The sequence below is a fragment of the Paralichthys olivaceus genome, chromosome 11 (genome assembly GCF_024713975.1).
Source record: "Paralichthys olivaceus isolate ysfri-2021 chromosome 11, ASM2471397v2, whole genome shotgun sequence".
In the NCBI taxonomy this organism is placed as follows: Eukaryota; Metazoa; Chordata; class Actinopteri; order Pleuronectiformes; family Paralichthyidae; genus Paralichthys; species Paralichthys olivaceus.
Genome location: NC_091103.1, coordinates 22,875,951 through 22,902,087, shown reverse-complemented (window position 1 = coordinate 22,902,087; position 26,137 = coordinate 22,875,951). Strand labels below are relative to the sequence as shown.

Below are 26,137 nucleotides of genomic sequence, written 5' to 3'. Positions count from 1 at the left end.
CTCCTGCTCATGAAATATTTAGAATTAATTCACAAACAAGTCAAACATTTACAACTGATTACCTCTAATCTTCAGTTTAATTATTGAAGAGGGGGGAATTCTACTGAGCAAAAAATAAATACAAGCACATCCCTGTCAGGTGAATTAATAGAGGAACTGGTGAAAATGCTTAAAACGGTTTCTGAGAAACAAATTCAGAAGGAAAATATTATGATTTTAACTTACTGAATAGAATATTAGTTATGACTCACAGTAACATAGAGCCATAATTGTTTCTCGCAGTAATATTGTAAGGTCTTGACCTAGCTCTGTTAAGTGCCTTCAACTAACTTCTACACTGTATAAATCAAATTTAATGGTATTGATTTATGTATTTGAAGCTAGATAAGGACTTTGTATGACCTTTGTATGTTGTAATGAGGTCTTACTGTTGGTGTTCCTCATGGAAACTGCCCTGAGGTAACTTCTGATATGCCTCTGTGCTATATAAACAAGAAACAATCCGACTGCAACATTTAAGCCAAATTCTGATTCATTATGACCTAATAATTACTGATATTATGCAACACAAAGTGAATAACAACATTACAGAAATTCTTTCTTATGGGCATTAATATCTGATCCAGTGGGAGTATATTGTTATATTGACTGATGATGATTTAATAGTAGGACACAGGTACATACACCAAGCCCCAATCTGACTGGTTATGACCTATAATTATACACAGTAATATCATATGAAATCAAAAATTGATCATGTATTAATGAAAGGACAGAATTACAATATTCAACTATAAATCCTAATTTTGATAATGATTCAATCATTTTCTCACATGATCACGTCCAGTTATCACAAAAATGTCACAATGTAGTCCACATTGAAATTGTTTTAAATAAAATTTCAAAAACAACAGCATAACAGCAGATTTACAAGCATGATGGTATATTATATTGACATATTATAAGTGAATGATATGACACAATTACAATATGTTACCCAGATTCACCAGCATGACGGTATATTGTTATATTGAGTTATAGTGGCTTAATGATAGGACACAATTACAGTGTGTAACACTCCTCATTTTAATTGATTTTGACTTATTTATAGTCATATTATGCAAAACAATTACTGAACACAACATGAAATATGAAGCCAAAGACAGATCATAGATTATATTGATTATACTGATTGTGGGTTCGTGATAGGACACAATTACAATATGCAACATTCTCAATTTTAATAGATTTTGACTAATTTATTAGTTACATTATGCAAAACATGATATATGAAGTCAAAGACAGATTACTGATTGATTATACAGATGGGGGTTCATGAGAGGACACGACTACAGAATGCGAATTGTTTATTTATGGGGATAAACGTGTGAAATAAGCCTGATAATAGCTGTAAATGTATTTGCAAACCTCCACTATACACATGCAAAACCCTGTCAGCAGTAGAATATTCATGAACATGGGACTATACCCTGGTACCGAAGGGGGCGACCACGCACAGCCGCACGTCCCCTGCTCCACAAACTCACTGTAAATCGTGAGGGACGCACCACAAGCAGCAGCAGCGGCGGCGGCAGCAGCAGCAGCAGCAGCCCGTCATTCAGCCCACATCGGCCGGCGTGTCACCTCGCCTCCCCGGGACCGCTCCTCCACACTTCTCCCGGAGGATTTCTACGACGCTCAATTAGACGTGTGCGTGTTAGTGTGCACCTTTGGACGGCTCCCTGTCTGCTCCATGTGAGCCTCTCTGACAGAAACAGCACCTTGGAAGAAGAAGAGGAGGAAGAGGAGCAGGAGGAGGAGGAGGATTTTATCTTCTTCCTCCCCTATCGCACCGTGTCGTGCACGATACTCCGGTACTATCAAACCCGAGCGGAGGGAGGAAGAGGAAGGACTGAGGCGCAGGAGAAGCGTAAGGGATTTTTTTGTGGAAGAGGAGGCCACGTTAACATTGGTGAATTTCCATCGGGACAGGCCCCTGTTACATTGGATGTTTCTGCAGAATGGTGAGGTTCATTTTTTTATTGCGATTATTCTGTTTTGCATGGAAGGACGAAAAAAAAAAAAAAGACCTTGCACGCAGGAATCATCTTGCAGCTGCAGCACGAGGATCATAACTCGTGTTACGTGTATTTCTGTGTTTGCATTTCTCGGGTTTCTGTCTTTATAAACCTGCAGCGTGTTATCCCTCCGGTGGGGATGGACGCTGCTTCGTGCACGGAGGGGCTGAGCCTACCTGCAGCCCGGTTTTCCTGCAGCTTTCAGGGGGGTTTGTTGTCTCACGTCGCACCGAGGGTATGAAAAAGTCATATTGCTGACCGCTGTCCCCCCTCAGCATGAGCAGGGACGTCTGCAGCTTGTCCTCAGTGATGTGAGATAGGTGCATTAATAACGGATGAAGACTTGCTTCCTGAATGTATAGGTGGCTTAAAGTGATTCTGCTGCAAATGCAGGCAAACAAACCTTGTGTTTTCTCAATGTGCTGCGAGTTACACGACTACAAACCCTGTTGTTTTAATTTAAAAGGCTCAGCGAGGAAGTGTAGATGTGTTATGGTTGAGATTTAGGACATCCCACTCCTTGTTTTCTTTCTTTCTCTTTTTTTAAAGGAGAGTCCATACTCAACTTTGTCCTATAGCCCCTGTGTGTTGTAGTGTGGTTGCAGCACCACAGTGGTTTGTGGTTTTTCTGCTTGTCTTGTTTAAAATGGATTGAGGCTCAGGGAAAAGTGTGCAGCTCATAGATTTTCAATGTAATTACCTAGAAATGAAAAAGAAAAAATTCCAAGCAAAACAACCAGAAAATACCAAAAATGTCCACATTAAAAACAAATGATAAATGATTAACTTCCTAAAGCTCTATTTTGAGTCATTTGAAATGTAAAATTTATCACAATGGGATTTGGATTTTTTTTTCTCTGTCCTGTTAAATTTATGAGACTAAGCTTTCAAAAACTGCATCATCACATGGCCCCAAAATCGAACCAATGGAAGTAAATGAAGTAAATTAAGAAACCACTTTGTTTGGCAGCTCACACATATTTGAGACTTGAGGAGTAAAAAAGCGTGAGTAGGACCCCTGGGAGTCATTGTTGGGGCCCCTGCGCACGGCTTAGACCAGCTCCACACTCATTGGGGCAAAGATTTCAGACACACACACACACACACACACAGTCTTCTGAAGGTTGAGATAGTGGAAGTACATTTTTAGCTAAAGCTTAATCACGCTAATTCAAATTATTAGTCAAGAATTTATCCGGTAATTAACAAAAGTCTACCAAGAGTCAGAGTGAGGTGGAGGGAAACATTATACCTTTTGTGCAAAAAGCTAAATCTCATATAAGTCTCTCAAAAAGTCAACTTTTCTCTTAATTAACTGGGAGTTAATTAAGCAGGAATTATTCTGGTACTCAATTATGAATATAAGAAAAAATAAATGTATTTTTGAGTCTGTACAGTGAGACTTTTCCCAGGACACGCTGCAGACATCCAGACCATCAAGAAACAACTGTGTGGGTGTGTGTGCATGTGTTTGAGAGGTCGGGGGGGGGGGGGGGGTTGCACCATTGGCCGTGGTAGGATCCGTGACCCCAGATATTAGAGGTTAAATCCAGGGGAATCCAGGGGCCCTCTGTCCTCTCATGGCAAGTGTTTGGCTGAGGCATCAAATGAGAAGTCTGGAGTTGTTAGGTCCCGTTGAGGTTAACCTTTGTAGAACAAGGCTGTATTCTCCTGGTCGTCTTTGTCGTGCTGATGAGCTCTGAGAAGCAGCCCCGGCACAAGTTCTCTGCATGATAAGAGGGGCAGGCAACCCTCCCTCCCTGGCCACAAAATGAAAAATCTGTTGCTCGTCTTCTCGCCCTTTGTTGTCGCAGTTTCATTGTGAGCCGAACTGCACAGCTATTCTCCGAAGGGAAGGAAGAAAGATGACATGTAAGTTGCAGTTGGACCTCGTTACATTCCATAAGCGATTGTTGTGTTTGAACCAACGTTGGCAGTGTACGGGGGCAGAACGATGACAGAGAGGAAACAATGAAATGCCTCCGTCCAGGAGTTGTCCACGGGGATATGGTGTATTTCAAGTAATAATTGTTGAGAGAGACTGTACGGTCATCTAGGGAGGGAGAACACTGCATTTGAGGGAAATGGATACTGTGGATGGTGGAGAGTGTTTTTCTTCATGACTATAGAAATGATGCCGTGATTATTGAAAATAATATGAGTTGTGCAGCATAAAACCTTGAAATCCTATTGATGGCTGTGTCAGGTTAATATTGACACATGAATTATGCATCGCAGTTTTCCTGTTAATCTGTGGCCCATACGTATCTCGCTTTCTTTTTCCAACGTAGCCGCACTGAGTGCAACGAAAGGTGGATTTTCTAGCCCGGAGCATTATGTTTAGTTGAAGCTGCAGTCTGTCATCTTGTGATTTATCACACACAGAACTAATGGGTAGCCGTCACAATTACACCACTTTATTGGACATGAAAGCTGGGCACCACATTCCTCCTCTCTCTCTGTCCTTTTGTCTCTCTCTCTCTCTCTCTCCCCTCGCTCTCTCACTCACACTCGCAGCCCCCTCATTTTTTTCTAATGTTGACAGGACAGCTCCAGACTGTGTGTGATGAGTTGAGGACACTGCAGAAATCAGAAGCATGTGGTGTTACCAAGTGACCAACGGACAGTTGTGGAGCAGTTTTTTCTTCATATAGCTCAGTTGATGTGGACGGCTGCCGTAGATGAAAATGTGTACACAAACCTCAGATTTATATCTGCAACTTAATTGTGTATTTGATTTCAATGCTTAATTCATAATATATATAATCTCAAGGTGCTTAACATTCAGTTAAGGTGAAGACCCTGAAACCTTTTAAAGAGAAACAGTTTCAGCAATGAGCAGGCAGCAATGTAGAGGAATAGCTTATAAATCAGAAATACCAAAGGCTCATATTTGCTGCCATACAAAAAAGATATGTCCGTTTCAAACCATATTGCTGTAACTGCCAACATACGACCATGCATCCTTTATGTTGAAATGGGGGATCAATGCATCCACTAGACGGCAGCACAGGGGATGTCGAGTTTATGTGGCTTTTAAGAAAAAGGCAAAAAGATTATGTTGTAAATGGCCTTTTAATACATTGCGACATGTGCACTGTGATTTATTTGTTTAAATGTCTCCTTCATTTGTAATGGTTGACTCTCTTGAGTTATTGGCTACAGTGCAGCGACGTCTGCCTCGACCGGTTGGGTTGAGAGAAGAGACGTGAGGGTGAGAGGGTGACGGAGGAGAAATGAGTGCTTCACATGCTGGATTGTTCTAATTGGACAAGCAGTGAATGTTAGTGAAAGTTGCAGCTGCCGGTAAAATCTGGAGAATTGGATCCTGAGTTTATCTGCAGTTTGTCTTTCACACAGCAGGTGGTTCTCTGCACAGACGCATTCACAGCAACAAATCGTCGAGGTGGGTTTGCCGGGTGCAGCAGACAGAGACAGGAAGTGGCGTTTTAAGTCAGCTGCGGAGATCACGTGATGTCCTCGCCAACACACAAACACTGATGTCAGCTCTAACTCTCTTGATATCTTCGTTTGTGTCTCCGACGTTTGTGTCTCCGACGTTTGTGTCTCCGACGTATGTGTCTCTGCTTTTTCACAGTGAGATATTTGTTTTCATTTTGTTTCTTTCTTTCATTTTTGCATCTGTTGTGCATTAGAAGTGTCATCAGCCCCCCCACTCGCTAACGGTGAATCTAGCTGTAGAGTCTCTGCTGTGTTCTCACATTGAATTCTCCTGAATTCCTACAGACCTTATACTACTCACACTCACATTTGCGTTCACACATACACCTCCTCCGGCGAAAATACGGAGTGACTGCGGAGTTTAGTGCATGTCTGAAAACAGCTTATTTTTGCTGTCAATGTTGACCTGGGTTGAAAATAGAATTTTTCGTTTTTGAGATGGTATGTGTGTGTTGCTGTTTCCACAAAGCTTCTTGGTTTCTTGTGAAAAAGTTAAAGTGACAAGCATCTTGAAAACCTTTTAAAAAAATCTATGGACGTGCTGCTGTGCAGTCCCCAGTCAATTTTGTCTTGATGTTTTTAGCTCCAAACAAAACAAAAAGCAGAAACCTGCCTTTGCTGTATTAACTCTATAACAGTGCCAGGCCGACTTCTATGCATTTGGGCCCATATCAGTAAGTAAACAAAGAGAAAGCCAAATTCTCTGGGAAAAGGAAGTGATTCATTTGTTGTTTGTTGTAGATTCACTTACTGATATAAAAGGAACAAAAAAACATTTGATCTCCACTGAAACTTTTTGCATAACTTCCTGATTAACAGCCGTAATCATAATGTTATGTGTCCGCACATTCTCTGTATTCCTGGAGCACTGCATGTTTTTGCTATTTACCCTAAAACTATCAAATCCATTTTTCAAAGAACTGGAATCTTACACCTGTCTGGTGCTCTGTACGTCAGAATCACTCAAACAAAGTACTCGAGAAACGAGGTAGGGGTTGAAATTATGCACTTGAGCCCCCAGACGCAGGCTAGTATTTCTCCTCCAGGGAACACGACACAGACTCCCCTTTGTGTACCACATTTCAGAGTACACATGTAGCAATTTTTAGGATGACTCTCATTTCTACGGAAGCTAACGACAATCTGCAGGTGTGGTACTCATTATCCTTACATCGTCTACTTTGATATATTCTTGTCGACCCAGTGCTGCGGCATCAGTTCGGTTGAAGTTTTTCTTTACATTTTACTATATTCCAGAAAGCTTTAGAATGTTTCACCCAGCAGAAACGCCATCTTCGGAGTAGAGTGGGGCCTAGTTGAGTTGAGAGCACATCTCAGGGAAGGCCATTGTTCAAAATCCCACTTCATGCATTAATCCTGCATCTCTTACATTAATAATGCAAACTGTCCCACGTGTGTGTTACAGACGAGCCAGTTTTGTGTAAAAGTAAAAGTGCTCCTGACCTGCCAGACCCTGAGTTTTATTTCATCTAATGAAACAATGAATGATTTTATTTTCTCAAAAATCTTGATTTCATTTATAGAGAAGGGGGGGGGGGGGAAATCTGATGTTATAAAAGAAATATAACTTCATCATTAGCAACTCTGCCCCTGGCAGTCTGTTCCTTGCTTCTGCAGGTGACACACTAAGATCAGAAATTCATGAAACAACACCTACTCTGGGATAATAAAATAATAATAATAATAATAATTATAATAATAATAGTAAAAAGATATTCCATCAGGTGTATGAATATAAAATCTTAGACAAGCCCAAGACCTTTTTCGATGGGGTGAAAGCCTGTATCAATTCATTTTTTATCCTGGTGGATGTCAGCATGTGAGGTGTCTCTGGCTAACACGAGATAACTAGCCAAGCTCCAAAGAAAGCAAATTAGTTGTAGCGCATGGGGCTGACTTTCAGATGTTCGCGGAGAGAGGGGCAGTTGTTGAAATGAAAAGTGAACAGTAGTTAAAGAAGCGGTAGATGCACTTTGTAAAGTAGATGCTCTACAGCCTTAGAATTCCCAAAGAATCCCCCACGGCCTTAAAAAAAGAAAAGAAACTTAATTTAGGAAATTCCTAAAGCTGGCACTTTCAATACGGCTGCAAAACACAAGCACAGTGTGTTGCCTGGTGTGAAGCAAGTAAGACATTTTATATTTGAGCATCCAGTACAAGTTTGTCTCACTTATCTTTGATTCTTTTTCTTACATTAAAGGAGGTTAACATGTGCAGGGAGCGTGAGGAGGCCTTCGACTGACAGCAGCTCTTTCTTACATTTAAACATGGTTCTGGACTAGAAATAGGATAAGCAGCCATCTCGGGAGGGTCATTAGAACTGATGGTTGCCTTGGATGGTTGTAATAATATGAGGCCACTTTATAGGACCAGGTGCACTTAGTGGTGCAAATGCTGTCTCTTGGCATATGCACATATTGTCAGATGCTCTCAGACGAGCACATTCAGGAGTGTTTCCTGAACAACAGGAACTGGTCGGATGCTTTCCATGAAGGAAGGTCTGGATTGTGCCCCGGACAGATCAGACAAGAATGTACTTTGCAGGTTGAAAAATGCAACATGCACCATGTAGCCTGTTTTGCTAAAGCCCACAAGTGGACTAATAGATCTGTACATTGCTTTTTAAATATATAGGCTACAGGTGAAGGGCACTGAAGGCTGTGGAAGGCTGTTTCCAATTTTATACATTATACATTGGCAGCAGGGAAGCTGACATCTATGTGGGGACATGAGACCCTCAGTAAGAGGAAACATAATGGGGGAGTACCTGGTCCAGGAGAGCCACCTGGATAATGGTAGGTTATAGGCATACTTTAGGATGAGTGTGTGAAACGTTGACAATCTGCTCCTAATAGTTATAATTTAGTTCAGATAGTTTTGCCACTTGTCTAGCGTTAGCCTAACACAAACCATAACCTGTATGCTACCACTTAACTACAGTTTAAATGAATGAAAACATCTTACCCGAAATTTGAAGTGCGGCACTAAATTGCCTCCAGGCCTGCTGTTTTCTGTTCAGTCATAAAACTCTGGGTGTCCTGCAACAGCCAGCACTGGATTCTCCTGGAGGACTGTTGGGTCCAATGAAGACTTTCCTCTCGGTTCATCAGACTGGACAATGGGGGGGAGGAAACCCGGGGGGGGGGGGGGGGGCAGTTTCTGCTCTGAGATGAACTAAAAAATGGATTCGCAAAGAAAACTACTGGACACGCATCTGAATAAACTGAACCTGTCTGATCAGGTCCTGAAGAATGTGAGTCTTGAAAGAAATGAAATGGTGACAGTGTTGTGTCTTTGTGTACTTCTTTTCTTGTTGTCTAGTTTTTGTGCCATTTTTCTAGACCTCTTTCTCGGAATTCTGTTTTTCAGCTGCTACTGAGTCATCATCAGAGTCTCCACCCTGTGTTATGTCAGATATTAAGACACAGGTCAGTCTATTTACTCTAGAAATCCTCCTGTTGTTCCTTAGATTTGCAATATGCAATGCTAGCTTGGGTTTTTGATGGTATGATCTCTCCCTCCTACATTACACAGAGCGCATAGTATCGCCCACTCATGTTTACGTAATGTTGTCTCTGCGCATCCCTTCAAAGGATTCACAGGAAATACTGCAAATGTCAATAAGGGTAGCTAGATTGTAATCTCACCAGTGTGGCTGATGAAAGCACTTTTTGGTGTTTGAAGATTTTTCTAAAATCTGTCACCTGTGGCAACAAATTTATTTGAAGCAGAAAGGCCCTAACCCCCAAAATGCTTAAAACAATAAATGTCAGCGTAGGTGTCATCAAAGCGTTTTCTCTGATAGAGCAGATTTGGCTTTGTTGACCTCACAGATCTGGGTGTTTGATTGCCCATCAAACAGTAAAAACTCTCCACTGATGGAGCAAAATTGAGGCTGACCATTTCAAACTGCTGCAAACTACTGTTCACAGACTCACTCTGTCCAACTGTCGGGTCAATGTGTTTTACACCACCAGAGTTAAATGCACTGCAGAAAATTGCCCCACTCAATTTGTTGTTGTTGTGTGTGTGTGTGTGTGTGTGTGTGTGTGTGTGTGTGTGTGTGTGTGTCAGTGTGTGTTTATGCTGCGGCCTGCTTCCCTTATGGACAGCAGATTTTTTTAAAAAAGCCAGTAAATCAATGATGGAACTGCAACTCATGTTGAACTTGGAAGAAAGTGTCAGGAATAATCAGACGTCCAGACTGTGTTTGAAGGTCACATTATGATGGTGACAGGAATCACAGTCTGTGCAGCGATCACACTAACAATGTGGTATCTTATATTTTCTGCTTCTTCGAACCCCCCCCCATCAGCACAGCCTCCCTAGTGGCATTTCATCATGGCCAGGATAATCTTATGCAAGATTGTGAAACGGCAGTTAATTTGCAGGTAATTAAACCCCAGTGGTTTACAGTTGGAAAATCTGCATCTACTGTACGGTCGTGGTCAATATGGCACTGTAATGTTTTGAATGATGACATTGCTTCAGCGCTATCAGACCTTATTTATGCCTCATGCAGCATGAAGACTTTTATAGGGGAGTGTTGGGAGCTTATGAAACTACTGATTTGATACAGAGCTCTCTGCCTTTGTTTACGGCACATCCTGGAAGCTCACAACATGAATATTAGATTTTATCAGTGGAATCTTTGAGGGAGTTGTTGCTGATGTAGAAACATCAAAGAGTGGTTGGAGTTTGGTGGCTTGCAGTTTATAAAAAGAAGGAATTTGATGTTTTAAGAACATGCACTCATTTTACAATTTAGCGTTACATCAGTGGTTTGTATTCAAATAGAAACAGTATAAATATATTACAAATAATTTTGGCAATGATTTTTAAGATGCTGTTATCAAACCCATGTGATGAAGAAATGCAATTGAGGCTTGATATTTTACGGTTTAATCCAAAACTTTATTATAAGTAACGGTAAATAGGAAGAAAACACAAATACAGCCCAGTATATAGAACTTCAGATAAGAGTGTAAAGATTTTTTTCAATAGTGCAAAACATCTTTTCTGCATCTTTTATTCTGTGAAACAAATGTTTTCATATCAGTAAACACAAATTCAAAGGCTCATATCTGTCAATTTATTTATATAACTCATATACATCTTTTGCTTTTCTCATTAGTTTGGTGCAACAGAAAGCACATAAATGTCAATAATAATCATTGTGTTATATCTTGTCTATTTAAAACCATATAAATCATAAAACACTAATAACAGTTGATGTACATTGCTTTATGCCTTACTATTGAAACTTGTTTGAACTTGAGAACGAGACTTTCAGCAGGACAAAGGAGGCATCATGAAATTCATCCTCAGGCCTTCTAGAATCTGACTCTGCACTATTACAGGTTAAACTTCACGGTGCTGCGCTCCTGTCAGAACCCACGCTAATTTGTTGCTGTGAGTTTGTGATCGCCATGACAGAGGCGTATTTTGAAAGCATACAAATTAGGACGACATCAAAGGGAAGATGCAGGACATTTAGAAGCCCGTCCCACTTAAGACATTAAAACATTCAGATCAGAGTTGGGTTTTTTAAGGTTGGAATCAGCTTCCTGTGGGTATCTGTTAATACTCACAAAATTGAACAGAAGTCATTTCATATGCTTCTGAATTGCATGTTTTTGGGGTGGACAAGATATTGCTATCAGTGTGATTTGGATTTGCATTTTGAACGTAATTCAGTGGATGTCTCTAAGATGAAATAGCAGCTACTCTCTAAAGGGAAAAAAAAATTGGGCTTGAGAAGAACATTTACAAGTTTAAGAGCTTGGACAAAAAAATAGTTTAAAAATATCTCCCAAACTTTTAAAGCCAACGAGGCAAACAAGTTGAATTGACAACCAAAGTATTCTTTGTGGACATGCTCCACTAACCACGACATTATTGGATGAGTATAGTCTGCCTGTAGCCATCAGGGCGCTTCTGGAAACATTTATTTTGCTGAAAGAGTGATGAAATAATTTTGCGGTCGGTAGTCTCTGTCTCACTAATCCAAGCAATCAGATCCTGTCACAGGAAGGAAATTTCCCCCTCTTTGATTACGTCCATGTGCATGTCACTTTACGTCAGTGGGCAGATTTACGACGGTTTAGGTTTGAAAAGGGACGAGGGACATGAGAAGTTTTAGTCTGTGCAGTAGAAGTCTTGGGCCAAACCTCTGACTGAAAACTAGCGCTGCAAACTGTTTTTTTTCATCCATCCAGAGCGACATTCATGACATGACATCATGATTATGCCTATTTTTCCTCATTCAGCAACAAGACGTTTCAGTCCCCGTTCCTTTTCAAGTCTTTGTGTGAATGACATCAGGTTCCACATCTGTGCAAGTCATTAAATCAAATGGGAGTAAAAGTTTCTCCCTTGTTCAGGCAGAAAACTGGCACATTCTTGAAACCTGCTGCACACCTGCACAGGGAGGCTTTCAGGGGGAGAGGAGTGCTGAAAAGCAGTTGTCAATATATTTTGCAAGTGTTTGGCAGCAAAGCGGAGTGATAGCTCTCAAGGGGGCTGGCCTTAAGCTGTTATTCTATAAATATTAATAAAGCCCACTAGCCTGCCTGGGAGGAAGCTAACAGTTTGCCCGTGTCACAAACTGGGCTTCGCTGTGACAAGTTGTGAAAAGAATGATGAGATGACAAAGAGGCGGTAAGATGACATTTAGTGACAGGCCTCGTTTTTCAAATATGAAATGCCATCAGTGAAAATGGAAGCTGAGTCTGCTGACCTCTTCCTTACAAAATGGTGACACAATAAACAATACCCCTGCTCGGTTTATTTATTTATTTTAATTTTAACACCACATAATGAAATAATTCTATATTAACACTCGGAATAAAGTTGATAGAACGAACGTTGATCGATTTGTATGCATTTTGAGACGTCTCTGAAAAAATGTAAAATTATACATGTGCAAAATTGTTATGTACTGTAGTATATTTGTTTTGCTTTCCTGGCAGCAAGGTTAAGGACACTTTGTATCATTAAATTGTATCTTTCATTTTAAGTTTAGAAGATAATTAACAGAACAGTTGTACAACCTCTGCGAGCTGCAGCTACTGCTTTCAATTTTTATGTTTTTTGTCATTTTAAATGAGTCTTGCAATCACTATAGTAACAGCGACCAGTGAAGGTCTGCTAAGCTGGAATGGATCCAACGGTGCAGAGAGGCTTGTTTTTCTGCCGTGATACACTTGTTGAATGCAACATAGACTAGGCTGTAGGGTTTGAGAGCCAGTATGTGTTCTTTTCTGAACCGCTGTGGCTCACAAATGTGTGTCCACTCGTCCACTGTGGCTGCAGTGCATGATCAAATTTAGGACACATAGCGATACATGTGTTTGTCAAACGACCAAAATAATAGTAGTTAGTTTAATAATTGAATTAACTGCCCTAGATTGATCTTTATTAATATCATAATGTTTACATACATGTCTGCATATCATTTTTATCAGTAACTTTGCTTTGAAAGTGATTGGTTAGCCTTTAAAAGTATTTGTATATTTATTATCTAAGTATCTGACCTAGTTTTACCATGTTGGGATTGAAATGGATGATCAATATAAACCAGCAATGAGAATCAGAGTCAATAAAATTCAACCCAGACTCTTTCAGGCAGCAGCACAGTGCTTTCACATTTTAATAGGGTTAGCTTTGTATACTATATTACATGCAGATATTGTTTACTGAGATTAATAAGTTATACCATATACAATTTGGATATTGTTATTTTGATGGAACAATTTCAGCCTGTTGAGATGTAGTCTTGACTTGGAAATGGAGACTGTTCATTTTAGTTGTACGCCCTCTCAGATTGTTGTACATGGCAATGGCTGTCATTAGATGCAACAGTTTGACATATTCCCCATGTAAAATGGTTTAGTGGTTTGTATTTATATAGCGCTTTTCTTATCTTGATGACAAATTCGTACTGTGCATCTATTAGCAGCACTTTTTTTTTCCTATGAGGGGCAATTCAGGGTTCAGTCTCTTGCCCAAGGATACTTCGGCATGCAGATAGGGAGACTGGGATCGAACTGCCGACCTTCTGGTTTGGCGGATGACCGCTCTACCCCTCAGTCACAGCCACCCATGTGCATTAGTACATGCATCCAGTGCAGGAAGTTAACTGACTGAATTGTCAGTAATCAGACCTGGTTGACCACCATGAAGCTTCTGATTTTTTAGCATTTTCTTCAAAATATGTTAAGTGTCGATTGATGCCTATACATCTTTAGAGAAGACATTTATTTTAGTATTCAAATGGAAATGCTGTTGGTCCAGAAGAATACAAACTCAGTTTGTTTGCTGTAGTTTGGCTGTGAGTAGTGAGGGATTGTGGGATTATCCTTGACAGAGGATTAAATTAACTTGTTATCTATTATTGTTTGTTGCTTCCAGGTAGTACAACACTGGCTTTGTTCTGGAATCTGCAGTATTCACATGTTTGAGCCAAAGAAAACTAGTGAAAATAAATCAACTGAATATATTAGTGTTTTGAATTAAACTTTTTGATGATTAATAGTTATTTTTGATATACAATCGTCTGCTCATTAGGGCTTCAAACAGATTAATTCTCTACATTCTCCAATCTTAAATCCATATATAAACCAAAACAGTTAGTTTCCCCTAAAGAAACATTTTACCATTGCTAATGACCACCTAACACCAATGAAATGCAATAATCTCTTTGCATTTCACATGCATCTATACTTTCTTTCTACATTTCTTTCCACAGTCCCATTTTGCATAAATATTTATGCACCAAAGGAAATTGTCTTTAATGGTGTATGACGTCCTGGTTAGTTAGTCCCCCAGTGTTACCACTATACATTAGATGAGGAAACATGATTCAGTCTTATCCAAAGAATAAACTGTTGCATTCAGACATGTTTACAGAACAGCAGCCCTAGTGCAGGAGCCTTTTTCTCTCCCTGCTTTTGGTTTCTTAAGTATTTTGTATTAATGGCATTTCACACCAGTGAGGAGATAATTCCTGTGTGGTAAGGTGTAAAATTGAGCAGCTTTGATGTGAAGCGTTTTATTTGAGATTCAAGATGAGGTTGAGGGTGTTAATTAGTTGACAAAAATCTTATGGGTTCTTGAATTTTTTTCTTGTAATCCCTGTGGCCTGAGATTAGATTGCTACATTTTGGTTGAAAGGCAAAAGATAAGAAGGATGTAAAGCAATGCACCTCTATGCATTTGTATCTATTAATATAGATTTGAATCAAAGAAACATGTTTATTGTGCTCCATTACTTTTCAGAAACTCATGTGCTGATGTGTTTGCATGTAGTAGAAAGATTGCTCGTTGGTCGCTGTAGGTATGACTCATTTCTGCATCAACTGCCAAAAATGTCCCAGTGAGTGATGAAACTTGACCACAGCATCTATTTGCGATCCGTCTGTGGATGGATGTGAAGGGCCTCAGTGAATCGTGACAGCTAAATACACAGCAGGTCGAGCGGAGATATTAAAGGGCTCAGGGAATATTTACGTTGACAAGTTGTTGAAAAAAGCAAACGTTCTATTCAGGATTACACACAGTGTGTACCACACAAAAATAGAGGAATAATTCCAAGTGTTCAATGTTATCAAACTGGATTTTATATTGAAAACAAAGGCTTGTGTGTCAAATATAGCAACATGATAATAACTTAATTTATAGAGCAAAAATAATCACAAATCACAAACATTAAGACACTACATTTTAAATGAAATATTCAATAAAATATAATTCACATTAGAATTAGGAAAGGATCTCCGATAAAAGTATATTTTAAAAAAGGATTTCAAAGAGATCACTGACCTGATTCCCTCAGGATCTCAATGTATGTGACTGCAAGTAAATATAATTGTAAAACATACAGGGTGCCAGTGTAAAGATGCTGGAACAGGAGTGGTGTGTGTAATATATTGTCCCGTCCTTGGATGTATTGCACTGTTGGAGATCGTTGTTATAGTATTTAGAAAGAATTTCAAGCAAAAATGTGTCAGTGTTAAATACGAGGACCTAGTGAACCCTGTCTCACCTCTATAATTATAGTGGATTCCCTAATGGTGGATATTCATCAGACTGAGGTCCTGAACTGTGTCAGGCAATGAGCAACTGTGATTTCAGTGCAGAGACAACACTGCACTTGTTTCCACACAAAAAAAGAAGGCAGGAGGAAGTAGGTGGTGAAGTGTAGAATATCATGCCCGTGGAAAAACAACATTATGGTTTTATATGATATAAGTCTCTGGCTGCCAAGTTCTGATGTGAGCTGTACATATATGCAGAGGGAGCAATAAAGAGGAAGCAAAAGCAGAGTCGGTAAAAAGTGAGTGAGTCACCTCTTACGCAGGACTCACTGGATCAGTTCCTTCACTGCTCTGCTGAAACACCAAAAATTACTGAGTAGTGATGTTTTACAGTTTAACCAAATAAATTATAAAGTGAATATATGTGTGTATATGTATATAAAATACTATAAATAATTACTGAAATCAAAAAGAAAACCCAAATACAACCCATCAATATAGATTTTGAACAAAGAAAATAAACGTATGTAAAATGTAAATATAAATATATGATATAATAATACATATATATATATATATATATATATATATATATATATATATATATATATAAATGTATCTGTTTATGTTCTGTAAATTAGAAAATAAGTTTTAAAAATGGCAAGATTTGTCTGAGAAATGTTCACATTGGCTGAATTTCATTTAATGTTTTTGTGTTGTTGTTGCTTTTAAAAAATTTGATCTGTGAATGGTTTTCTTGTCAAATACTAAAATACTTTTATTAGCAACTAATACTCTGTCACTGTTTTTCACGTCGATTTTTTTTTTAAATGTCTTTGTTAATCTAAAAAACAGTCAATCTCATGAACCGAGTCTGTTCTGTTCAATGTAACAGCACAGATGCACATTTTGAAATACAGCCAGTTCCTCACAAAGAGTCACAGTGCAATGCTTGTGTGTCTGTGTGTGCATATTTGTGCAACTGAGTTTTTGTTAAAAAGCGATGAAGAGAAAGACACACAAAGAAAAGGCATCTTTTAAACCGCCTGTGTCTAATTTCTACCTCTGTGTCTGGAGCCGGAGCAGTAGACACTTCAAACAGGCCTTTGGGTCTTTACAAGCATTCTGTTGTGTGTGTGTGAAATTTATTAAAAACACTGTTACTGACAATCTTTTTCCCAACAATTCTTTTAAGCGAATGCATCTAAATGGTCAATTTTGGATAAAGCCTGAGGTCTTGCGTATTATCAACTCTTTAATCGAGGACACATAATTATTTTGGTTCTGTAGCATTAACAGCCTTTACGTAAGTATTCGTGGAAAAATACTGCACAATAGATAGTGACAAGCTACTTGTAAATATAAAGCAAAGTGCTTTAGAATCAAAGGAAATAGAATAAAATTGAAGAACGGGACATTTTCAGGGACGTGGAAACATTTGCATCTTTTATCAGGGCTGAGGTTCTTTCTACAGTGTGTTGTATCTCAATGAGAGTTGTTATGGTGCATGAAGAGACATCTGGTGAAGCCAATACCACTTGTTCCCACACTGGTTTCTTTCTTTGCATATTTGAAATTATCTTAAAACTCTGTTCTTTGGTGCTGTAACAATTCGGAAACCAAGATTCAGATCACAAGTCCATGATCTGATGCCATGATGTAACACAACTCTTACATGTGAATAGTGTTAAATCAAATTTAAAATCACTTTAAAGTATTGGTCCAGTAGTGATTGACTGGCCGTGCCTGCAGTAATGGTAAAAGTTTGACTAATGTAATTAGCTCAAGATGGATCATCTTGATGCAAATGCAAAGTATCAGGAACACCTGCAGGGGATTCCATTACATCCGACCCCACCGCCCATTTGGACTCAAGGAAGACCGAATTAGAATTTGGTGGTCAGAGGTTAAAGGTCAAGGTCACTCCGGCCTCACATAAGACATTTAGAATTCATACGCTAATTATGAGAAAGTCCCATACAAACCTCTAACAGGTTGTAATGATGAGGTGCTGACATTTTATGTCTAAAAGGTCAAAATGTGTGATGTCATAATGTTCTACAGAAACACTTTTCTGGCCGTAACTCAGAAACAGGAGGAGAAAGTGAATATCTTTCACATTTGGTCAGATACCAGGTTGGTGACAAAAATCTTGACGCTCCACCTTGAAACTGAAATTGAAAAGTTCTCACTACATATTTATAATTTTGCACAGAACTGTGAGGCGGTAATCCCTCTTTTTTTTTTGTTAAGCGATAAGTAACATTTTTGTAAACAGTATTTTTGAATGCTTTGATAAATTGAATGACCTTTGGACAGAAAATACTAATAAGCTGAACATTGCCACTGAAGGACGTTACTGAGCATAGGAACCATTTGATGGTCCTCTGCATGGGCGTGTGACCTTTTACACATTAATGCAGTGCATCCTTGGATCAGAGAATATATTCTTTATTTCACAGCTGGCTTGCATTTTCAGATTTCCTAGGTGCAGTATTTGTTTGCCGTTTGATATGTAGTACACGTGCACTGTCGAATAACGAATGGCTTTGGCACAGCGTGCATGCGTTAAAGGTGCCGATCAACAGAGATGCTCAATGAAATTTAAACCCACTGACTTCCCCAAGTGCCCTTACGCCTTTTCCAGTTCGAGGCACCTGCTTTAATGCTTCACAAAGGATTTTTATGTAAATAAACATGCAGCCTATCAGCGGCACTGCAAAATAGACGAGCCCCCAGCCCCTAGAGGGATGGCAGACCAGGAGACTGTTAAATATGAGTGAGCTGTGTTTGGTTTATTGAAGCCACTCTATCATTTTAGTTGCATAATGCTGTATTTTCCAATGCACAAAATCAATTAGCTCAGCTTCTATCTGTTAGTTTCATTGCTCGGTCTCACTCGCCGATTATATGCTTCACTACTGATATCACATACTCAAGTATAACAGGTGGAACGCGGTGTGAGGCAGCCTCTTGCTCTCAGTTGACTCCAGTGTTGCATAATTTCTAAACTGAATCTATAGTTCAAGTCACCTGGTGTTCAGCTGCTGCTGAGTTTTCCAGCAGAACGATGTGTCCAATGAAATCTGCGTTGAGAAGCCGTTGTCAAAATGTCACTTTGCAGCCAGAAGCATTAACATTACCCAGCACTGAATTTAGGTTCTTCACAATGACTGCTTGCTACCTGCTCATAAGGTTTAGCAAAAGAGGAAAGTAAATAGTTTATCGTATCCTACAGTTTTGTCCCTGATTTTCCGAGTACGTGAATAATAATAATACTGTTGTAATCAGGAGGAAAAAAAGCTCTGGCACATCTCAGTCTGTCCCTCTTGCCCACAGTGCCACCCACACACTGCCTCATGTCTCTATTGCTTGGCTTCTCATTGTTCATTGCGGTGTTGTGTAAAATGAATAACTTGCTGGGAGTAATTTCTTCCTTTTTTGGGCTCATTTTTACAGCAGATATTTTGCATTTCTCTAATGCTCCCTGGGTTATTTTTCTCCATTTGTACACTGCACATGAAGAAGCAAACATGGAATGTGTTAGTTAATGTGCAGGGACCAACTGGGCCCGGTAAATTTGCTATCCTTGCAAAAAAAAGTTTCTTATCGGAGTAATGATGGTAATTAATAGTGATGGCTCTGATGCATGGACATGATCATCTATGCAAAAAAAGTGTCTGACTAATCATTTATGTTTGCATGTTATGAATTATTCCAATTACATGACCTGTCAGTGGGTTTTTTTCACGTTAAATGTAAAACGTGTCTAATATTATCATGTTGCACGGGTCAGCCGACGATGCTTTTAATGCTCATTATCTCCATATAGTTTTATTTACATGTCAGACTGTGATCTGATTCTGGCAGGTATGACAACTTTCTATCAAGGACTCAAGATAAGGGGACATGTAGTCCTGCATTCTAATGTATAATCATGCGACTATGCCAACGACAGCTCAGGCCGAAGGCGTTGTGGTTTTTGGGTTGTCAGTTCATTTCGTTCTCATGAACTCTATCTCAGTAACATGTGGAGAGAATTACTACAAATTATGTTAAAGGTTCCACTTATATTGAAGGATGAACTGATTTGATTTAAGTGCACAAAGGTCATGGGTCAAGGTCACTGTGATCTAATTTGGCCAAATTTCAATTCATCATTCATGCAAACTATAAGAAATTTTATCTAGAGTCTAATAGGATACAAAAATGCTTTATATCCAAAAGGTCAAATGTCGGCATCACTGTGATGTTATATTTTTCCTTATTGAGGGGGAGACTGTGACCATGTTCCGACCACAACATTATTTTTTAATGGTTCAGTTATTGATTGTTTGTGTGTGTGACTTTCTTCATTATAATCTGAGGTCAGTGCAGTACAAGAAAACTCAAAACCACGGCGTACACCCAGACACCCGATGGTAAGACGTTTTTATTTTCCTCTAAACTGCGTAATGTGAAAATGAGGGTGAAACGGGAGACGACATGAAAAGTGTCAGCCAACCTGAGTCCTGCGCAGACTGAAGTTGTGCTGGTTTGACTCAAAGCCATCAGTTACCTGTATTTGCTTTCCAAGCCTTTAGTATTCCAGGCCAGTGCCTTCATAGCTGTAAGTGGAGCTCCGTCTGTGCCTGAAATGTTTTTTTCTCCGTCTGCGCCTGAACACAAGCAGAAACAATGAAGGAGCTTATGTGATTTGGATCATGACTGGGAAGGCTGCTGTTGTGCTGAGTTAGAAGAATATCATCGCAAAGGAAACTGCTGCGCTATGGTACAAGACTTGACCCGTAGCAGGGATTATTTATTGCTGTCTGCTCATAACTCCATTTTTTGGTGATTTATTTTGATTTGTTAACATCAGTTCAAGGACTGCTGCAGTACTGTGGGCTGAGGACAGTCTGCGTCTACAAACAATTTCCGTACCTCAACTAACCTGAAAACAACGTGCATTGCATAATTTTTTTTTAGATCTGATATAAGTTACAGCTGAGTTTGTCCCTTAAGAAAAAATTCAAATAAAGAAACATAATCCACTAATTTTTGAATATGTATGTGTCATAAATGATGAGGGCTGATAAAAGGAAATTCACTTTAACAAAAACTGTTGTTGGATATGTTTTTGTTCACAGCACATCGACACTGGCAGATACAGCCCTTGAATGTTGTGGTCCCTCCAAGGCTTAAACCACACGACTCTGTATTCGTTTAAAAATGATCACCTCCGTTACAGAAACTTGGCGATGCTTGTAGATACAGAGATGTTTGGAAATGATGACGTAGACACTCACAACTGCTTGATGACTGGGTCTTTTTGGTCAAGGCATAGTCTTTGCTGACTCGTCAGGCTCCGATCACGTGACCCTCTTCCAGGAGAAAACAAGAGGCATTAGCGTTGGATACCAGAGTAGAGCACAGCATGGATAATCAATTACAAGTGTTTCTGACCCAAATGTCTTTGCAAACAGCTGGTGTGCAGTAAAATCCTGCATTTAACAATGATACAGCTGCTTACATGAGTAGGAGCGGCCATCTCATCATTGCTGCTTCTCATTTGTAGCCTAGCTCTTTCTGCAAATGTTAGTATAGACGGGGATTAAAATGAATACAAAGCCAAAACGCTCCTTTGGACAGAGATCTTAAAGTTTGAAAATAATGTTTTCGGATAAAAATTTAGTTGTATGGATCTAGCCCTTGTCTTTGTTGGCATCCATTACATGGATTCCACCTTTGTCATCCTGTGATATTTGTATTCTTTCTTTTCAGTTTTTAATCTATTTGAAACTTCATCAACATGCCTACTCGCTCGCTGTTAACACTCCAGACCTTTTCCTGCTGTATGCCAATCACATTTTACCAGGGGGCTGGCAAGACAAAATTCCGAAAATGTCTGGAGCAACTGACTATGACATTTGTGAAGTTCAGCGTACGTCTGAAAGCAGCTATACAACTGGCTGTATGTAACAAAGATAACAAGATAAAAGGGGACAATGAAGGACAAAGTAAAGAACAAACTAAAGAACAAAATATAACAGTCAAGTTGAGACAGTGATCTGGCCTGTTTCTGCCAGGAGACCACGTCTAGCATGACCTGCTCCTGCTTATAAAAGTAGAAGCTTTAATAGGCAAGAGACTATAAAATCCCCTGCTTATAAAATCATCTCACAGAGGCGGCTCATCTGCTTGCGAATTGTAAAATACTTACACTATAAATCAATCATTGAAATAGCTCCTTAAAAAAAAAAATCACATTAAGTACGGTTTCTCTCTGCACAACATTGTCCTGGAAATGCCACAGTGAAAAGAAATCTGGATCACCTGAATCTTGTGGGTCTTAAGAATGAGCGCAGTTATATTCAGAGTTGGCAAGAGGCAGAGGCATTCAGAAAAACTTCAACATCTCTAGAGACTAGGATAACCTGCATATCTAAATATGAATGGGAGACTGTAATTCATAGAGAACATATTTTTATATTTCATATGAATGGTGCCCGGAAACATACCGAGCTCGCACTTTACTTTTGAAAAAAAAGAAGAAAGTTAGGAATGCTGAGTTTGGAAGTTGCAGGGACCATTTGTCCTTTTTTTTCCTTGGTAGTTGCAGAGTGTGTCCTTTGTTGGAGCACAGTTCCATTCAAGCTGGCTATTGATCTACAAAACCTCCGGTTCGGTTTTGCGTAAGAGTGATGAACCAACCTGAGAAATTTTCCACACCGGCGAACGACGCATCCACCTGGACTCTTAAATCACTCAGTTTTCCTGTGTTGAAGGTCAAACAGCAAATGACCCAGTAAAATATAGGATACTTAAATATACTAAATACTAAAATATAGTATTTTAACATAATTATGACGTCAATGTGTCAACTGTCCTGAGTAAGAAAGATTATTCGGAGACGATTGTGTCTCCAGTGAGAGTCCACGAGTCCGATGTGAAGGTGACTGGATTAAATTCATACAAATAGCATAAGGAAATTTATTTATAGGTGTTTTACTGCTCTGCTTCTCTTTATCCCTTTTTAAATGAAGGCTGTGCCGACTCTAATTTCTCTCCTGCAGTAATTGTCTTTTTTTCTGATCTAATCTCCACTCCTTTACATTTCTACAAGTATGACCACAGGGGGCTGGAGCCTATGCATGCATGATTTCATCGGAAGTAAGAGGAAAAGGTTCACATTTTAAATGTAAATTAGAGTCTAATTCAATTGGATGGCAAATTTATAAGAAGGAAAAACAATACAGGCAGTCCACTGGAGCGAATCATGTAGGATATTCTCCAATACTTGGGCAAGGCCCAAAAATAATGTTACTGGAATTCTCAGTGGTGGCCTTGGCCCTGAGACCTTTAAATATGCATCATGGATCTGTGTGTTTCTTTTTAATTCTTGGAGGAATGAACAAGTTGTTATCTTTGTTTCTGTATTTTTATATGGTATTTCCTACTCATCCTTAGATATCTGTACTATTTTTTTTCAGTTTTGCATTCGTTGTGTGTTAGCAACATCCCCAATGTGCTCATTTACTGACAGTGAATCCTCCAGATTCTCTGCTGCTGTATTCTCACATAATCCACAGTTTTTACTCAGGGAGGGGGGGGTGGCAGGAAAAACCCTTGTCCGGAGCCTCTTACTCGGACATTTGCATTCTCATGTACAGCCCAACGACAATATCCGGAGTTCAGTGCGTGTCTGAAAGCAGCTTGAGAATGATTTCAGTCTGTTTACCTTGCTGCAGCACTGGGGAGGAAAACAAACGTAAACTCCAGGATTGTCTCCTGCTGTTGAGGAGCGGTAAAAACCACCCCAGATGAGGGACTGAAGGAAACCCCTGCTTGTTTCCAAACTTGTTAAACACAGAGATGGTGTTAACATGCTTTGTTCTAGCACTGCTGCACCACCCCCACCTCCACAAACACACACCCCTCCTCCACTACCATATCCAAACCCCCCCTCCCCTCTTTCAAAGTTGAGTAAACCTGCAGAGTCGCAGCGAAGGGGGCTTGGCCCTGATTTCAGAGCAGTGGAGGAGCCAGGGGGCCCAAGGGACACTCAGGTTACCAGCATCGAATCCTGCAGCATTAGCAGGGCACAGTGAAATAACAGCCTGCCATCTGGAACCTATGCTAAAGCCATCCTAGCCTTGCAGCGTTCAATCACACTGACCTCAATTAAGTGTTATTTGTGCAGTATTTTTATTCACTCCTTCCTTCGCCTCCAGATCTTTTTGTCTGGAGTAGACGAATGCCTTAACGCACCGTGTCAGATCCAGAGTTTAGGTTTCCTCATCAGGTCTTCTGCTCTATACGAGCGTTCCCATTGAACTTTAAGCAAGTCCACCTCATGAGAGGGTTTCAGGAGAGCACATCTTGAGTGCAGGGGGGATAAAGCTTGTCTTTGTGTCAGGAGAGACTCTGCATGGTATGCCGGGTTAAGAGTGGGTGTTTTGCGTTGAGGCTCCATGCTCATGTGGTCTGTCTTGACCCCACTTAAACAGGAGACAATGAACGCACTTGAGCAGGTCTTCCCTATTTTGAACTTCATTGCTTCTGACTTTGTAAACTCGAATTTTTCTTTGCTTCTCATTGTCAGTGTGCTGTGAGAAAGCAAAGGCTCAGAACACACTGAAAGTCGGTATCCTCGAAAGCACTGGTAAATAATCGCCACATTGATAGATGTGGGAATTATTATTGCTACAAAGTTAGATTTTTCTTTCGCTGACAATCGGCACAGCTCGCGTGATCTTTTCCACCTCAGAGGTTGCACTATTATTTACCTGAGATGTGATTTGAATGAAACAAGTCAAATAAGTTTCGTCTTAAACTGAACTGGAGATATTTTCTGACTGATTAAATGTGATATCAGTGTTTCCCTTAGGATAGAGTTGTAGCAGCGGAGGTGAAGCGCACCGCTCGACTCTGGTTTTATATTATTCTTAACGATTTCATCAAAAAATATAACACCGTCTGTGAAACTGTTCAATTTCATAGTATTATTAATGAAAGTTAGAGCTGCGCTGTTTGATAGATTCCCTCGATGTCCATGGCGCCCATACCTAGATCCACTCTCCTCCAGGGAAATGTTTTCACTTCACCTCCGGCTGTTTTACTGTCTGAGTCGCTCTGTGTCAGTAAATGTGGGCGGGGCCGGCTCTGTGTGTTGTGTTGCGTACCCCCACTGCTAAATGCATAGATGGAAAACACTGGATATGTTTCATTGAACACTATTGGAACATTTTGTCTCATTTAATATTTAGGTGGTTCTAGTTACTTATTCTGAGTTTATTTATTTAGCTTTGTTCTCTACATTCATCATGACTTGAGATTAGAATCACAGATTTGAAGTGAAATAGGTCCCTTCTTTCTGTGAACTTTTAAATATGACATTGCCGCACTGCTCTGATGAGAATTTGAAAATGCTCCTGTCCTGTGTATTCACATTTTCAAATTGGTCTCCCTGGCTACATTAAGTCTGCAGTTATTACACTTACAAAAAAGTAAATTTTAATGGCAGTTCCTTGCCACTTAACTCCTCACAAATTGGATGTGGTCTGAGTGGAACTCGTTTTCTTTTTCCTGCAATGGTTAGATTCTTCACAAGCTAGGCTGAAGTTTGCTATGACAAATTTCTGTCAATTAGATTATGGAGAGAAGATATAAAATACGATTTTTAACTTAAGGGGACCGTAGCAACATCCTTTTTTTTTTCTGATGAAAAGGAAAGGACCCACTTCGTTTACTCACAATTCTTTAAACTAATTCTTAAAAACTTTTTCCATCTTAGTTGCAGAATAAAACCTTTCTGGCACAATATGAAAGAGTCTTTTTACTATAAGATCATTTATCAGCATTCACACTACTGTTATTCAAATCTATTGGTTTTATTGTTGCAGTTTTTTAAATGATGACAAATGGAAATATAATGTTAACTGGCTGTTTAATGGAGCTGTATATGTGCTGCATTTTCTCTATTGTTGGCTATAGTTACCCAGAAGGTCGCTGACGCTATGTTGAATGTCTTCAATGGCTCGGTCTTTTGTGTGTTTTGTGAAATCAATCAGAAGAATTTATCTTTAAAGAAAAACTTTCATACAGAAATGAATAAAAACACTTTCATGGTGTATTTAAAATTTCTTGTATTCAGAAAGAATCAACAGGAATCGAATTAGCAGAAGACACTGAATGTTACTGCAGCCTTGGTTGGCAGATGATTGATTTCTTCCACTTCGTGCATTAAGTGATATCACCAATTAAATGTTTTTTACGTTGCATGTTATGCATGACTTTTCAGTAAAATGTCATATCATTCATATTTCTATGCTTTTCAGGTTTTTTTCTTTCTCATTGTTTTTTCTCACATATCAAAATTGTATCCTTGCTTCAGAGGTTTAGTTTCTTCTTGATGCAGGCAGAAGAATTACTTAGTTGCCTTCAGCAAGGAAGTTATGTTTGTCCATCAGTTTGTTTGCTTCAAAACAACATTAGACAAAATAACCTGAATGGATTATCAGATTATAAAAATGGTAGGAGGATGCGCCATCTAGATTA

The 26,137-nt window shown here is 39.4% G+C and overlaps 1 protein-coding gene across 12 annotated transcripts in view; it reads left to right on the top strand.

The window, feature by feature from the left end:
• The first annotated feature begins 1,574 nt into the window (after positions 1-1,574).
• Positions 1,575-26,137, top strand: part of tenm4 (teneurin transmembrane protein 4) — a 159,138-nt gene continuing 134,575 nt past the window's right edge. For all 12 annotated transcript variants that reach the window (XM_069534265.1, XM_069534264.1, XM_069534263.1 and 9 more), the window contains exon 1: positions 1,575-2,024. The gene's annotated coding sequence lies outside the window, so the exon portion shown is untranslated. The remainder of the gene's footprint in view (positions 2,025-26,137) is intronic.